The 16,455-nt window shown below is 38.7% G+C and overlaps 10 non-coding genes across 10 annotated transcripts; all 10 read right to left on the bottom strand.

The window, feature by feature from the left end:
• Positions 1 to 2,775: 2,775 nt before the first annotated feature.
• Positions 2,776 to 2,847, bottom strand: TRNAD-GUC (transfer RNA aspartic acid (anticodon GUC)). The gene has a single exon. It is a non-coding gene; the product is annotated as a tRNA-Asp (tRNA).
• A 1,373-nt stretch (positions 2,848 to 4,220) lies between these two features.
• Positions 4,221 to 4,292, bottom strand: TRNAD-GUC (transfer RNA aspartic acid (anticodon GUC)). The gene has a single exon. It is a non-coding gene; the product is annotated as a tRNA-Asp (tRNA).
• Positions 4,293 to 5,664: 1,372 nt separating this feature from the next.
• Positions 5,665 to 5,736, bottom strand: TRNAD-GUC (transfer RNA aspartic acid (anticodon GUC)). Its single transcript has one exon. It is a non-coding gene; the product is annotated as a tRNA-Asp (tRNA).
• Positions 5,737 to 7,102: 1,366 nt separating this feature from the next.
• Positions 7,103 to 7,174, bottom strand: TRNAD-GUC (transfer RNA aspartic acid (anticodon GUC)). Its single transcript has one exon. It is a non-coding gene; the product is annotated as a tRNA-Asp (tRNA).
• Positions 7,175 to 8,540: 1,366 nt separating this feature from the next.
• Positions 8,541 to 8,612, bottom strand: TRNAD-GUC (transfer RNA aspartic acid (anticodon GUC)). Its single transcript has one exon. It is a non-coding gene; the product is annotated as a tRNA-Asp (tRNA).
• Positions 8,613 to 9,978: 1,366 nt separating this feature from the next.
• Positions 9,979 to 10,050, bottom strand: TRNAD-GUC (transfer RNA aspartic acid (anticodon GUC)). Its single transcript has one exon. It is a non-coding gene; the product is annotated as a tRNA-Asp (tRNA).
• Positions 10,051 to 11,422: 1,372 nt separating this feature from the next.
• On the bottom strand, positions 11,423 to 11,494 carry TRNAD-GUC (transfer RNA aspartic acid (anticodon GUC)). Its single transcript has one exon. It is a non-coding gene; the product is annotated as a tRNA-Asp (tRNA).
• A 1,366-nt stretch (positions 11,495 to 12,860) lies between these two features.
• TRNAD-GUC (transfer RNA aspartic acid (anticodon GUC)) lies at positions 12,861 to 12,932 on the bottom strand. Its single transcript has one exon. It is a non-coding gene; the product is annotated as a tRNA-Asp (tRNA).
• Positions 12,933 to 14,305: 1,373 nt separating this feature from the next.
• Positions 14,306 to 14,377, bottom strand: TRNAD-GUC (transfer RNA aspartic acid (anticodon GUC)). Its single transcript has one exon. It is a non-coding gene; the product is annotated as a tRNA-Asp (tRNA).
• Positions 14,378 to 15,743: 1,366 nt separating this feature from the next.
• TRNAD-GUC (transfer RNA aspartic acid (anticodon GUC)) lies at positions 15,744 to 15,815 on the bottom strand. The gene has a single exon. It is a non-coding gene; the product is annotated as a tRNA-Asp (tRNA).
• Positions 15,816 to 16,455: the final 640 nt, after the last annotated feature.

Genomic DNA, 16,455 nt, shown 5'->3' on the forward strand with positions numbered 1-16,455 from the left:
AAACATGAGGTATGTGAGTGATGATGTGAACCACTGTGGGCTCTGCTCATTTTCCATTTTTGCGCTTTCATTTGTGCAAAAAGCCATAACTTTCTTTATTTTTCTGTAGATGTAGCCGCATGAGGGCTTGCTTTCTACAAGACAAGTTGTAGCTTTGAATTACACTAGCCATTTTACCATATCATGTACTATCATGTACATATATATATATGTCATTGTGATATATACAAAACCAACCACTAAAGCACTCCAGATAAATCAAAAAACCTTAGCGGAAACCCTTCAGTGCCGTCTTGTCATCCGACCCGTTCGCTCATTCCACTTGAAAAGAAGTATGAAATTAGTTATGTTCCATATGTCCCAAGAGATTGACCTTTTCTCTTTCCTCCTCAGAAACCTCACATCAGACCTGTCGCTGTCTGTAAGGCAATTTGCTGGTGAGGAAACCCTCCCACAGCTTAGTTAGTAAATGGAAGACCCAACTCACTGGACTTGGTTAAGGCGTTGGACTCGAAATCCAATGGGGTTTTCCCGCACAGGTTCAAATCCTGTTCACAGCGATGTATTTTATACAGAGAGAGTCAAGTTCTTTCAGAAAAAATTCACAAAAACATTGAGAAATATCCAAAACCAGTCTCTAAAACACTTTATTGCCATCCAAAACATGTTGCAACTAAGAAACTGCTGAATAAGAAGAAACCTACTTCAGACATAGACCTACTTGTGAAGGTGACCTTTAAGGAGCCATTCCCAGCCCGTACAGGGATCAAACCCCCAATTTTGGTTTTATTAACACCACGATTTGACCAACTGAGCTAACCGGCCATGTTTGTAGGATTAACCAATACAGGAAGGACTGGAAACATGCGCAAATGCAACCATTCTGTTTTTGTGGGATGAATTTTTCCCACATGTGGTGATTCTTGGTGGTACAGTGGCGGCAAAAAAAATCTTTACATTTGTGCAGTAAAAAAAACTTTACGTGTAATATCCGCATCATGATTTCACTTCTTAAAAGTTCACACAATGAAGGAGATAATCAAAAACTATATAATAGCAAAGCTGGCTTAGTAAAATGTAAATATCAATACTAATTAATTAAAATACTAATTGTAACGAAATATCCACAATAAAACACTTGAACGTTAAGATTTTGTGGTTTCGTTGAAGTTGTAAAGATTTTTTTTGCCGGCACTGTAGATGCCTCTGTAATGAGTGACAATCAAACAATAAAATATAAACAGCTTGTGAATAAAAATATATTGTTGGAAGAATTAAGTTTTCGTTCCAGAGTTCCAGAGTCCAGAGTCCAGAGTAAGAATATAATAAATCTCCCCGTCAGGGAATCGAACCCTGGTCTCCCGCGTGACAGGCGGGGATACTTGCCAGTATACTAACGAGGATTGGTTGCGTCTTGTCCTCTGACACCACATGACTAGAAAGTAAACATGAGGTATGTGAGTGATGATGTGAACCACTGTGGGCTCTGCTCATTTTCCATTTTTGCGCTTTCATTTGTGCAAAAAGCCATAACTTTCTTTATTTTTCTGTAGATGTAGCCGCATGAGGGCTTGCTTTCTACAAGACAAGTTGTAGCTTTGAATTACACTAGCCATTTTACCATATCATGTACTATCATGTACATATATATATATGTCATTGTGATATATACAAAACCAACCACTAAAGCACTCCAGATAAATCAAAAAACCTTAGCGGAAACCCTTCAGTGCCGTCTTGTCATCCGACCCGTTCGCTCATTCCACTTGAAAAGAAGTATGAAATTAGTTATGTTCCATATGTCCCAAGAGATTGACCTTTTCTCTTTCCTCCTCAGAAACCTCACATCAGACCTGTCGCTGTCTGTAAGGCAATTTGCTGGTGAGGAAACCCTCCCACAGCTTAGTTAGTAAATGGAAGACCCAACTCACTGGACTTGGTTAAGGCGTTGGACTCGAAATCCAATGGGGTTTTCCCGCACAGGTTCAAATCCTGTTCACAGCGATGTATTTTATACAGAGAGAGTCAAGTTCTTTCAGAAAAAATTCACAAAAACATTGAGAAATATCCAAAACCAGTCTCTAAAACACTTTATTGCCATCCAAAACATGTTGCAACTAAGAAACTGCTGAATAAGAAGAAACCTACTTCAGACATAGACCTACTTGTGAAGGTGACCTTTAAGGAGCCATTCCCAGCCCGTACAGGGATCAAACCCCCAATTTTGGTTTTATTAACACCACGATTTGACCAACTGAGCTAACCGGCCATGTTTGTAGGATTAACCAATACAGGAAGGACTGGAAACATGCGCAAATGCAACCATTCTGTTTTTGTGGGATGAATTTTTCCCACATGTGGTGATTCTTGGTGGTACAGTGGCGGCAAAAAAAATCTTTACATTTGTGCAGTAAAAAAAACTTTACGTGTAAAATCCGCATCATGATTTCACTTCTTAAAAGTGCACACAATGAAGGAGATAATCAAAAACTATATAATAGCAAAGCTGGCTTAGTAAAATGTAAATATCAATACTAATTAATTAAAATACTAATTGTAACGAAATATCCACAATAAAACACTTGAACGTTAAGATTTTATGGTTTCGTTGAAGTTGTAAAGATTTTTTTTGCCGGCACTGTAGATGCCTCTGTAATGAGTGACAATCAAACAATAAAATATAAACAGCTTGTGAATAAAAATATATTGTTGGAAGAACTAAGTTTTCGTTCCAGAGTTCCAGAGTCCAGAGTCCAGAGTAAGAATATAATAAATCTCCCCGTCAGGGAATCGAACCCTGGTCTCCCGCGTGACAGGCGGGGATACTTGCCACTATACTAACGAGGATTGGTTGCGTCTTGTCCTCTGACACCACATGACTAGAAAGTAAACATGAGGTATGTGAGTGATGATGTGAACCACTGTGGGCTCTGCTCATTTTCCATTTTTGCGCTTTCATTTGTGCAAAAAGCCATAACTTTCTTTATTTTTCTGTAGATGTAGCCGCATGAGGGCTTGCTTTCTACAAGACAAGTTGTAGCTTTGAATTACACTAGCCATTTTACCATATCATGTACTATCATGTACATATATATATATGTCATTGTGATATATACAAAACCAACCACTAAAGCACTCCAGATAAATCAAAAAACCTTAGCGGAAACCCTTCAGTGCCGTCTTGTCATCCGACCCGTTCGCTCATTCCACTTGAAAAGAAGTATGAAATTAGTTATGTTCCATATGTCCCAAGAGATTGACCTTTTCTCTTTCCTCCTCAGAAACCTCACATCAGACCTGTCGCTGTCTGTAAGGCAATTTGCTGGTGAGGAAACCCTCCCACAGCTTAGTTAGTAAATGGAAGACCCAACTCACTGGACTTGGTTAAGGCGTTGGACTCGAAATCCAATGGGGTTTTCCCGCACAGGTTCAAATCCTGTTCACAGCGATGTATTTTATACAGAGAGAGTCAAGTTCTTTCAGAAAAAATTCACAAAAACATTGAGAAATATCCAAAACCAGTCTCTAAAACACTTTATTGCCATCCAAAACATGTTGCAACTAAGAAACTGCTGAATAAGAAGAAACCTACTTCAGACATAGACCTACTTGTGAAGGTGACCTTTAAGGAGCCATTCCCAGCCCGTACAGGGATCAAACCCCCAATTTTGGTTTTATTAACACCACGATTTGACCAACTGAGCTAACCGGCCATGTTTGTAGGATTAACCAATACAGGAAGGACTGGAAACATGCGCAAATGCAACCATTCTGTTTTTGTGGGATGAATTTTTCCCACATGTGGTGATTCTTGGTGGTACAGTGGCGGCAAAAAAAATCTTTACATTTGTGCAGTAAAAAAAAACTTTACGTGTAAAATCCGCATCATGATTTCACTTCTTAAAAGTGCACACAATGAAGGAGATAATCAAAAACTATATAATAGCAAAGCTGGCTTAGTAAAATGTAAATATCAATACTAATTAATTAAAATACTAATTGTAACGAAATATCCACAATAAAACACTTGAACGTTAAGATTTTGTGGTTTCGTTGAAGTTGTAAAGATTTTTTTTGCCGGCACTGTAGATGCCTCTGTAATGAGTGACAATCAAACAATAAAATATAAACAGCTTGTGAATAAAAATATATTGTTGGAAGAATTAAGTTTTCGTTCCTGAGTTCCAGAGTCCAGAGTCCAGAGTAAGAATATAATAAATCTCCCCGTCAGGGAATCGAACCCTGGTCTCCCGCGTGACAGGCGGGGATACTTGCCACTATACTAACGAGGATTGGTTGCGTCTTGTCCTCTGACACCACATGACTAGAAAGTAAACATGAGGTATGTGAGTGATGATGTGAACCACTGTGGGCTCTGCTCATTTTCCATTTTTGCGCTTTCATTTGTGCAAAAAGCCATAACTTTCTTTATTTTTCTGTAGATGTAGCCGCATGAGGGCTTGCTTTCTACAAGACAAGTTGTAGCTTTGAATTACACTAGCCATTTTACCATATCATGTACTATCATGTACATATATATATATGTCATTGTGATATATACAAAACCAACCACTAAAGCACTCCAGATAAATCAAAAAACCTTAGCGGAAACCCTTCAGTGCCGTCTTGTCATCCGACCCGTTCGCTCATTCCACTTGAAAAGAAGTATGAAATTAGTTATGTTCCATATGTCCCAAGAGATTGACCTTTTCTCTTTCCTCCTCAGAAACCTCACATCAGACCTGTCGCTGTCTGTAAGGCAATTTGCTGGTGAGGAAACCCTCCCACAGCTTAGTTAGTAAATGGAAGACCCAACTCACTGGACTTGGTTAAGGCGTTGGACTCAAAATCCAATGGGGTTTTCCCGCACAGGTTCAAATCCTGTTCACAGCGATGTATTTTATACAGAGAGAGTCAAGTTCTTTCAGAAAAAATTCACAAAAACATTGAGAAATATCCAAAACCAGTCTCTAAAACACTTTATTGCCATCCAAAACATGTTGCAACTAAGAAACTGCTGAATAAGAAGAAACCTACTTCAGACATAGACCTACTTGTGAAGGTGACCTTTAAGGAGCCATTCCCAGCCCGTACAGGGATCAAACCCCCAATTTTGGTTTTATTAACACCACGATTTGACCAACTGAGCTAACCGGCCATGTTTGTAGGATTAACCAATACAGGAAGGACTGGAAACATGCGCAAATGCAACCATTCTGTTTTTGTGGGATGAATTTTTCCCACATGTGGTGATTCTTGGTGGTACAGTGGCGGCAAAAAAAATCTTTACATTTGTGCAGTAAAAAAAACTTTACGTGTAAAATCCGCATCATGATTTCACTTCTTAAAAGTGCACACAATGAAGGAGATAATCAAAAACTATATAATAGCAAAGCTGGCTTAGTAAAATGTAAATATCAATACTAATTAATTAAAATACTAATTGTAACGAAATATCCACAATAAAACACTTGAACGTTAAGATTTTATGGTTTCGTTGAAGTTGTAAAGATTTTTTTTGCCGGCACTGTAGATGCCTCTGTAATGAGTGACAATCAAACAATAAAATATAAACAGCTTGTGAATAAAAATATATTGTTGGAAGAACTAAGTTTTCGTTCCAGAGTTCCAGAGTCCAGAGTCCAGAGTAAGAATATAATAAATCTCCCCGTCAGGGAATCGAACCCTGGTCTCCCGCGTGACAGGCGGGGATACTTGCCACTATACTAACGAGGATTGGTTGCGTCTTGTCCTCTGACACCACATGACTAGAAAGTAAACATGAGGTATGTGAGTGATGATGTGAACCACTGTGGGCTCTGCTCATTTTCCATTTTTGCGCTTTCATTTGTGCAAAAAGCCATAACTTTCTTTATTTTTCTGTAGATGTAGCCGCATGAGGGCTTGCTTTCTACAAGACAAGTTGTAGCTTTGAATTACACTAGCCATTTTACCATATCATGTACTATCATGTACATATATATATATGTCATTGTGATATATACAAAACCAACCACTAAAGCACTCCAGATAAATCAAAAAACCTTAGCGGAAACCCTTCAGTGCCGTCTTGTCATCCGACCCGTTCGCTCATTCCACTTGAAAAGAAGTATGAAATTAGTTATGTTCCATATGTCCCAAGAGATTGACCTTTTCTCTTTCCTCCTCAGAAACCTCACATCAGACCTGTCGCTGTCTGTAAGGCAATTTGCTGGTGAGGAAACCCTCCCACAGCTTAGTTAGTAAATGGAAGACCCAACTCACTGGACTTGGTTAAGGCGTTGGACTCGAAATCCAATGGGGTTTTCCCGCACAGGTTCAAAACCTGTTCACAGCGATGTATTTTATACAGAGAGAGTCAAGTTCTTTCAGAAAAAATTCACAAAAACATTGAGAAATATCCAAAACCAGTCTCTAAAACACTTTATTGCCATCCAAAACATGTTGCAACTAAGAAACTGCTGAATAAGAAGAAACCTACTTCAGACATAGACCTACTTGTGAAGGTGACCTTTAAGGAGCCATTCCCAGCCCGTACAGGGATCAAACCCCCAATTTTGGTTTTATTAACACCACGATTTGACCAACTGAGCTAACCGGCCATGTTTGTAGGATTAACCAATACAGGAAGGACTGGAAACATGCGCAAATGCAACCATTCTGTTTTTGTGGGATGAATTTTTCCCACATGTGGTGATTCTTGGTGGTACAGAGGCGGCAAAAAAAATCTTTACATTTGTGCAGTAAAAAAAAACTTTACGTGTAATATCCGCATCATGATTTCACTTCTTAAAAGTGCACACAATGAAGGAGATAATCAAAAACTATATAATAGCAAAGCTGGCTTAGTAAAATGTAAATATCAATACTAATTAATTAAAATACTAATTGTAACGAAATATCCACAATAAAACACTTGAACGTTAAGATTTTGTGGTTTCGTTGAAGTTGTAAAGATTTTTTTTGCCGGCACTGTAGATGCCTCTGTAATGAGTGACAATCAAACAATAAAATATAAACAGCTTGTGAATAAAAATATATTGTTGGAAGAATTAAGTTTTCATTCCAGAGTTCCAGAGTCCAGAGTAAGAATATAATAAATCTCCCCGTCAGGGAATCGAACCCTGGTCTCCCGCGTGACAGGCGGGGATACTTGCCACTATACTAACGAGGATTGGTTGCGTCTTGTCCTCTGACACCACATGACTAGAAAGTAAACATGAGGTATGTGAGTGATGATGTGAACCACTGTGGGCTCTGCTCATTTTCCATTTTTGCGCTTTCATTTGTGCAAAAAGCCATAACTTTCTTTATTTTTCTGTAGATGTAGCCGCATGAGGGCTTGCTTTCTACAAGACAAGTTGTAGCTTTGAATTACACTAGCCATTTTACCATATCATGTACTATCATGTACATATATATATATGTCATTGTGATATATACAAAACCAACCACTAAAGCACTCCAGATAAATCAAAAAACCTTAGCGGAAACCCTTCAGTGCCGTCTTGTCATCCGACCCGTTCGCTCATTCCACTTGAAAAGAAGTATGAAATTAGTTATGTTCCATATGTCCCAAGAGATTGACCTTTTCTCTTTCCTCCTCAGAAACCTCACATCAGACCTGTCGCTGTCTGTAAGGCAATTTGCTGGTGAGGAAACCCTCCCACAGCTTAGTTAGTAAATGGAAGACCCAACTCACTGGACTTGGTTAAGGCGTTGGACTCGAAATCCAATGGGGTTTTCCCGCACAGGTTCAAATCCTGTTCACAGCGATGTATTTTATACAGAGAGAGTCAAGTTCTTTCAGAAAAAATTCACAAAAACATTGAGAAATATCCAAAACCAGTCTCTAAAACACTTTATTGCCATCCAAAACATGTTGCAACTAAGAAACTGCTGAATAAGAAGAAACCTACTTCAGACATAGACCTACTTGTGAAGGTGACCTTTAAGGAGCCATTCCCAGCCCGTACAGGGATCAAACCCCCAATTTTGGTTTTATTAACACCACGATTTGACCAACTGAGCTAACCGGCCATGTTTGTAGGATTAACCAATACAGGAAGGACTGGAAACATGCGCAAATGCAACCATTCTGTTTTTGTGGGATGAATTTTTCCCACATGTGGTGATTCTTGGTGGTACAGTGGCGGCAAAAAAAATCTTTACATTTGTGCAGTAAAAAAAAACTTTACGTGTAAAATCCGCATCATGATTTCACTTCTTAAAAGTGCACACAATGAAGGAGATAATCAAAAACTATATAATAGCAAAGCTGGCTTAGTAAAATGTAAATATCAATACTAATTAATTAAAATACTAATTGTAACGAAATATCCACAATAAAACACTTGAACGTTAAGATTTTGTGGTTTCGTTGAAGTTGTAAAGATTTTTTTTGCCGGCACTGTAGATGCCTCTGTAATGAGTGACAATCAAACAATAAAATATAAACAGCTTGTGAATAAAAATATATTGTTGGAAGAATTAAGTTTTCGTTCCAGAGTTCCAGAGTCCAGAGTAAGAATATAATAAATCTCCCCGTCAGGGAATCGAACCCTGGTCTCCCGCGTGACAGGCGGGGATACTTGCCACTATACTAACGAGGATTGGTTGCGTCTTGTCCTCTGACACCACATGACTAGAAAGTAAACATGAGGTATGTGAGTGATGATGTGAACCACTGTGGGCTCTGCTCATTTTCCATTTTTGCGCTTTCATTTGTGCAAAAAGCCATAACTTTCTTTATTTTTCTGTAGATGTAGCCGCATGAGGGCTTGCTTTCTACAAGACAAGTTGTAGCTTTGAATTACACTAGCCATTTTACCATATCATGTACTATCATGTACATATATATATATGTCATTGTGATATATACAAAACCAACCACTAAAGCACTCCAGATAAATCAAAAAACCTTAGCGGAAACCCTTCAGTGCCGTCTTGTCATCCGACCCGTTCGCTCATTCCACTTGAAAAGAAGTATGAAATTAGTTATGTTCCATATGTCCCAAGAGATTGACCTTTTCTCTTTCCTCCTCAGAAACCTCACATCAGACCTGTCGCTGTCTGTAAGGCAATTTGCTGGTGAGGAAACCCTCCCACAGCTTAGTTAGTAAATGGAAGACCCAACTCACTGGACTTGGTTAAGGCGTTGGACTCGAAATCCAATGGGGTTTTCCCGCACAGGTTCAAATCCTGTTCACAGCGATGTATTTTATACAGAGAGAGTCAAGTTCTTTCAGAAAAAATTCACAAAAACATTGAGAAATATCCAAAACCAGTCTCTAAAACACTTTATTGCCATCCAAAACATGTTACAACTAAGAAACTGCTGAATAAGAAGAAACCTACTTCAGACATAGACCTACTTGTGAAGGTGACCTTTAAGGAGCCATTCCCAGCCCGTACAGGGATCAAACCCCCAATTTTGGTTTTATTAACACCACGATTTGACCAACTGAGCTAACCGGCCATGTTTGTAGGATTAACCAATACAGGAAGGACTGGAAACATGCGCAAATGCAACCATTCTGTTTTTGTGGGATGAATTTTTCCCACATGTGGTGATTCTTGGTGGTACAGAGGCGGCAAAAAAAATCTTTACATTTGTGCAGTAAAAAAAAACTTTACGTGTAAAATCCGCATCATGATTTCACTTCTTAAAAGTGCACACAATGAAGGAGATAATCAAAAACTATATAATAGCAAAGCTGGCTTAGTAAAATGTAAATATCAATACTAATTAATTAAAATACTAATTGTAACGAAATATCCACAATAAAACACTTGAACGTTAAGATTTTGTGGTTTCGTTGAAGTTGTAAAGATTTTTTTTGCCGGCACTGTAGATGCCTCTGTAATGAGTGACAATCAAACAATAAAATATAAACAGCTTGTGAATAAAAATATATTGTTGGAAGAATTAAGTTTTCGTTCCAGAGTTCCAGAGTCCAGAGTAAGAATATAATAAATCTCCCCGTCAGGGAATCGAACCCTGGTCTCCCGCGTGACAGGCGGGGATACTTGCCACTATACTAACGAGGATTGGTTGCGTCTTGTCCTCTGACACCACATGACTAGAAAGTAAACATGAGGTATGTGAGTGATGATGTGAACCACTGTGGGCTCTGCTCATTTTCCATTTTTGCGCTTTCATTTGTGCAAAAAGCCATAACTTTCTTTATTTTTCTGTAGATGTAGCCGCATGAGGGCTTGCTTTCTACAAGACAAGTTGTAGCTTTGAATTACACTAGCCATTTTACCATATCATGTACTATCATGTACATATATATATATGTCATTGTGATATATACAAAAGCAACCACTAAAGCACTCCAGATAAATCAAAAAACCTTAGCGGAAACCCTTCAGTGCCGTCTTGTCATCCGACCCGTTCGCTCATTCCACTTGAAAAGAAGTATGAAATTAGTTATGTTCCATATGTCCCAAGAGATTGACCTTTTCTCTTTCCTCCTCAGAAACCTCACATCAGACCTGTCGCTGTCTGTAAGGCAATTTGCTGGTGAGGAAACCCTCCCACAGCTTAGTTAGTAAATGGAAGACCCAACTCACTGGACTTGGTTAAGGCGTTGGACTCGAAATCCAATGGGGTTTTCCCGCACAGGTTCAAATCCTGTTCACAGCGATGTATTTTATACAGAGAGAGTCAAGTTCTTTCAGAAAAAATTCACAAAAACATTGAGAAATATCCAAAACCAGTCTCTAAAACACTTTATTGCCATCCAAAACATGTTGCAACTAAGAAACTGCTGAATAAGAAGAAACCTACTTCAGACATAGACCTACTTGTGAAGGTGACCTTTAAGGAGCCATTCCCAGCCCGTACAGGGATCAAACCCCCAATTTTGGTTTTATTAACACCACGATTTGACCAACTGAGCTAACCGGCCATGTTTGTAGGATTAACCAATACAGGAAGGACTGGAAACATGCGCAAATGCAACCATTCTGTTTTTGTGGGATGAATTTTTCCCACATGTGGTGATTCTTGGTGGTACAGTGGCGGCAAAAAAAATCTTTACATTTGTGCAGTAAAAAAAACTTTACGTGTAAAATCCGCATCATGATTTCACTTCTTAAAAGTGCACACAATGAAGGAGATAATCAAAAACTATATAATAGCAAAGCTGGCTTAGTAAAATGTAAATATCAATACTAATTAATTAAAATACTAATTGTAACGAAATATCCACAATAAAACACTTGAACGTTAAGATTTTGTGGTTTCGTTGAAGTTGTAAAGATTTTTTTTGCCGGCACTGTAGATGCCTCTGTAATGAGTGACAATCAAACAATAAAATATAAACAGCTTGTGAATAAAAATATATTGTTGGAAGAATTAAGTTTTCGTTCCAGAGTTCCAGAGTCCAGAGTCCAGAGTAAGAATATAATAAATCTCCCCGTCAGGGAATCGAACCCTGGTCTCCCGCGTGACAGGCGGGGATACTTGCCACTATACTAACGAGGATTGGTTGCGTCTTGTCCTCTGACACCACATGACTAGAAAGTAAACATGAGGTATGTGAGTGATGATTTGAACCACTGTGGGCTCTGCTCATTTTCCATTTTTGCGCTTTCATTTGTGCAAAAAGCCATAACTTTCTTTATTTTTCTGTAGATGTAGCCGCATGAGGGCTTGCTTTCTACAAGACAAGTTGTAGCTTTGAATTACACTAGCCATTTTACCATATCATGTACTATCATGTACATATATATATATGTCATTGTGATATATACAAAACCAACCACTAAAGCACTCCAGATAAATCAAAAAACCTTAGCGGAAACCCTTCAGTGCCGTCTTGTCATCCGACCCGTTCGCTCATTCCACTTGAAAAGAAGTATGAAATTAGTTATGTTCCATATGTCCCAAGAGATTGACCTTTTCTCTTTCCTCCTCAGAAACCTCACATCAGACCTGTCGCTGTCTGTAAGGCAATTTGCTGGTGAGGAAACCCTCCCACAGCTTAGTTAGTAAATGGAAGACCCAACTCACTGGACTTGGTTAAGGCGTTGGACTCGAAATCCAATGGGGTTTTCCCGCACAGGTTCAAATCCTGTTCACAGCGATGTATTTTATACAGAGAGAGTCAAGTTCTTTCAGAAAAAATTCACAAAAACATTGAGAAATATCCAAAACCAGTCTCTAAAACACTTTATTGCCATCCAAAACATGTTGCAACTAAGAAACTGCTGAATAAGAAGAAACCTACTTCAGACATAGACCTACTTGTGAAGGTGACCTTTAAGGAGCCATTCCCAGCCCGTACAGGGATCAAACCCCCAATTTTGGTTTTATTAACACCACGATTTGACCAACTGAGCTAACCGGCCATGTTTGTAGGATTAACCAATACAGGAAGGACTGGAAACATGCGCAAATGCAACCATTCTGTTTTTGTGGGATGAATTTTTCCCACATGTGGTGATTCTTGGTGGTACAGAGGCGGCAAAAAAAATCTTTACATTTGTGCAGTAAAAAAAAACTTTACGTGTAATATCCGCATCATGATTTCACTTCTTAAAAGTGCACACAATGAAGGAGATAATCAAAAACTATATAATAGCAAAGCTGGCTTAGTAAAATGTAAATATCAATACTAATTAATTAAAATACTAATTGTAACGAAATATCCACAATAAAACACTTGAACGTTAAGATTTTGTGGTTTCGTTGAAGTTGTAAAGATTTTTTTTGCCGGCACTGTAGATGCCTCTGTAATGAGTGACAATCAAACAATAAAATATAAACAGCTTGTGAATAAAAATATATTGTTGGAAGAATTAAGTTTTCGTTCCAGAGTTCCAGAGTCCAGAGTAAGAATATAATAAATCTCCCCGTCAGGGAATCGAACCCTGGTCTCCCGCGTGACAGGCGGGGATACTTGCCACTATACTAACGAGGATTGGTTGCGTCTTGTCCTCTGACACCACATGACTAGAAAGTAAACATGAGGTATGTGAGTGATGATGTGAACCACTGTGGGCTCTGCTCATTTTCCATTTTTGCGCTTTCATTTGTGCAAAAAGCCATAACTTTCTTTATTTTTCTGTAGATGTAGCCGCATGAGGGCTTGCTTTCTACAAGACAAGTTGTAGCTTTGAATTACACTAGCCATTTTACCATATCATGTACTATCATGTACATATATATATATGTCATTGTGATATATACAAAACCAACCACTAAAGCACTCCAGATAAATCAAAAAACCTTAGCGGAAACCCTTCAGTGCCGTCTTGTCATCCGACCCGTTCGCTCATTCCACTTGAAAAGAAGTATGAAATTAGTTATGTTCCATATGTCCCAAGAGATTGACCTTTTCTCTTTCCTCCTCAGAAACCTCACATCAGACCTGTCGCTGTCTGTAAGGCAATTTGCTGGTGAGGAAACCCTCCCACAGCTTAGTTAGTAAATGGAAGACCCAACTCACTGGACTTGGTTAAGGCGTTGGACTCGAAATCCAATGGGGTTTTCCCGCACAGGTTCAAATCCTGTTCACAGCGATGTATTTTATACAGAGAGAGTCAAGTTCTTTCAGAAAAAATTCACAAAAACATTGAGAAATATCCAAAACCAGTCTCTAAAACACTTTATTGCCATCCAAAACATGTTGCAACTAAGAAACTGCTGAATAAGAAGAAACCTACTTCAGACATAGACCTACTTGTGAAGGTGACCTTTAAGGAGCCATTCCCAGCCCGTACAGGGATCAAACCCCCAATTTTGGTTTTATTAACACCACGATTTGACCAACTGAGCTAACCGGCCATGTTTGTAGGATTAACCAATACAGGAAGGACTGGAAACATGCGCAAATGCAACCATTCTGTTTTTGCGGGATGAATTTTTCCCACATGTGGTGATTCTTGGTGGTACAGTGGCGGCAAAAAAAATCTTTACATTTGTGCAGTAAAAAAAAACTTTACGTGTAATATCCGCATCATGATTTCACTTCTTAAAAGTGCACACAATGAAGGAGATAATCAAAAACTATATAATAGCAAAGCTGGCTTAGTAAAATGTAAATATCAATACTAATTAATTAAAATACTAATTGTAACGAAATATCCACAATAAAACACTTGAACGTTAAGATTTTGTGGTTTCGTTGAAGTTGTAAAGATTTTTTTTGCCGGCACTGTAGATGCCTCTGTAATGAGTGACAATCAAACAATAAAATATAAACAGCTTGTGAATAAAAATATATTGTTGGAAGAATTAAGTTTTCGTTCCAGAGTTCCAGAGTCCAGAGTCCAGAGTAAGAATATAATAAATCTCCCCGTCAGGGAATCGAACCCTGGTCTCCCGCGTGACGGGCGGGGATACTTGCCACTATACTAACGAGGATTGGTTGCGTCTTGTCCTCTGACACCACATGACTAGAAAGTAAACATGAGGTATGTGAGTGATGATGTGAACCACTGTGGGCTCTGCTCATTTTCCATTTTTGCGCTTTCATTTGTGCAAAAAGCCATAACTTTCTTTATTTTTCTGTAGATGTAGCCGCATGAGGGCTTGCTTTCTACAAGACAAGTTGTAGCTTTGAATTACACTAGCCATTTTACCATATCATGTACTATCATTTACATATATATATATGTCATTGTGATATATACAAAACCAACCACTAAAGCACTCCAGATAAATCAAAAAACCTTAGCGGAAACCCTTCAGTGCCGTCTTGTCATCCGACCCGTTCGCTCATTCCACTTGAAAAGAAGTATGAAATTAGTTATGTTCCATATGTCCCAAGAGATTGACCTTTTCTCTTTCCTCCTCAGAAACCTCACATCAGACCTGTCGCTGTCTGTAAGGCAATTTGCTGGTGAGGAAACCCTCCCACAGCTTAGTTAGTAAATGGAAGACCCAACTCACTGGACTTGGTTAAGGCGTTGGACTCGAAATCCAATGGGGTTTTCCCGCACAGGTTCAAATCCTGTTCACAGCGATGTATTTTATACAGAGAGAGTCAAGTTCTTTCAGAAAAAATTCACAAAAACATTGAGAAATATCCAAAACCAGTCTCTAAAACACTTTATTGCCATCCAAAACATGTTGCAACTAAGAAACTGCTGAATAAGAAGAAACCTACTTCAGACATAGACCTACTTGTGAAGGTGACCTTTAAGGAGCCATTCCCAGCCCGTACAGGGATCAAACCCCCAATTTTGGTTTTATTAACACCACGATTTGACCAACTGAGCTAACCGGCCATGTTTGTAGGATTAACCAATACAGGAAGGACTGGAAACATGCGCAAATGCAACCATTCTGTTTTTGTGGGATGAATTTTTCCCACATGTGGTGATTCTTGGTGGTACAGTGGCGGCAAAAAAAATCTTTACATTTGTGCAGTAAAAAAAAACTTTACGTGTAAAATCCGCATCATGATTTCACTTCTTAAAAGTGCACACAATGAAGGAGATAATCAAAAACTATATAATAGCAAAGCTGGCTTAGTAAAATGTAAATATCAATACTAATTAATTAAAATACTAATTGTAACGAAATATCCACAATAAAACACTTGAACGTTAAGATTTTGTGGTTTCGTTGAAGTTGTAAAGATTTTTTTTGCCGGCACTGTAGATGCCTCTGTAATGAGTGACAATCAAACAATAAAATATAAACAGCTTGTGAATAAAAATATATTGTTGGAAGAATTAAGTTTTCGTTCCAGAGTTCCAGAGTCCAGAGTAAGAATATAATAAATCTCCCCGTCAGGGAATCGAACCCTGGTCTCCCGCGTGACAGGCGGGGATACTTGCCACTATACTAACGAGGATTGGTTGCGTCTTGTCCTCTGACACCACATGACTAGAAAGTAAACATGAGGTATGTGAGTGATGATGTGAACCACTGTGGGCTCTGCTCATTTTCCATTTTTGCGCTTTCATTTGTGCAAAAAGCCATAACTTTCTTTATTTTTCTGTAGATGTAGCCGCATGAGGGCTTGCTTTCTACAAGACAAGTTGTAGCTTTGAATTACACTAGCCATTTTACCATATCATGTACTATCATGTACATATATATATATGTCATTGTGATATATACAAAACCAACCACTAAAGCACTCCAGATAAATCAAAAAACCTTAGCGGAAACCCTTCAGTGCCGTCTTGTCATCCGACCCGTTCGCTCATTCCACTTGAAAAGAAGTATGAAATTAGTTATGTTCCATATGTCCCAAGAGATTGACCTTTTCTCTTTCCTCCTCAGAAACCTCACATCAGACCTGTCGCTGTCTGTAAGGCAATTTGCTGGTGAGGAAACCCTCCCACAGCTTAGTTAGTAAATGGAAGACCCAACTCACTGGACTTGGTTAAGGCGTTGGACTCGAAATCCAATGGGGTTTTCCCGCACAGGTTCAAATCCTGTTCACAGCGATGTATTTTATACAGAGAGAGTCAAGTTCTTTCAGAAAA

The sequence above is a fragment of the Phyllobates terribilis genome, unplaced genomic scaffold, assembly GCF_046119375.1.
Source record: "Phyllobates terribilis strain yellow unplaced genomic scaffold, ASM4611937v1 Scaffold_11__3_contigs__length_659146591, whole genome shotgun sequence".
Lineage (NCBI taxonomy): Eukaryota > Metazoa > Chordata > Amphibia > Anura > Dendrobatidae > Phyllobates > Phyllobates terribilis.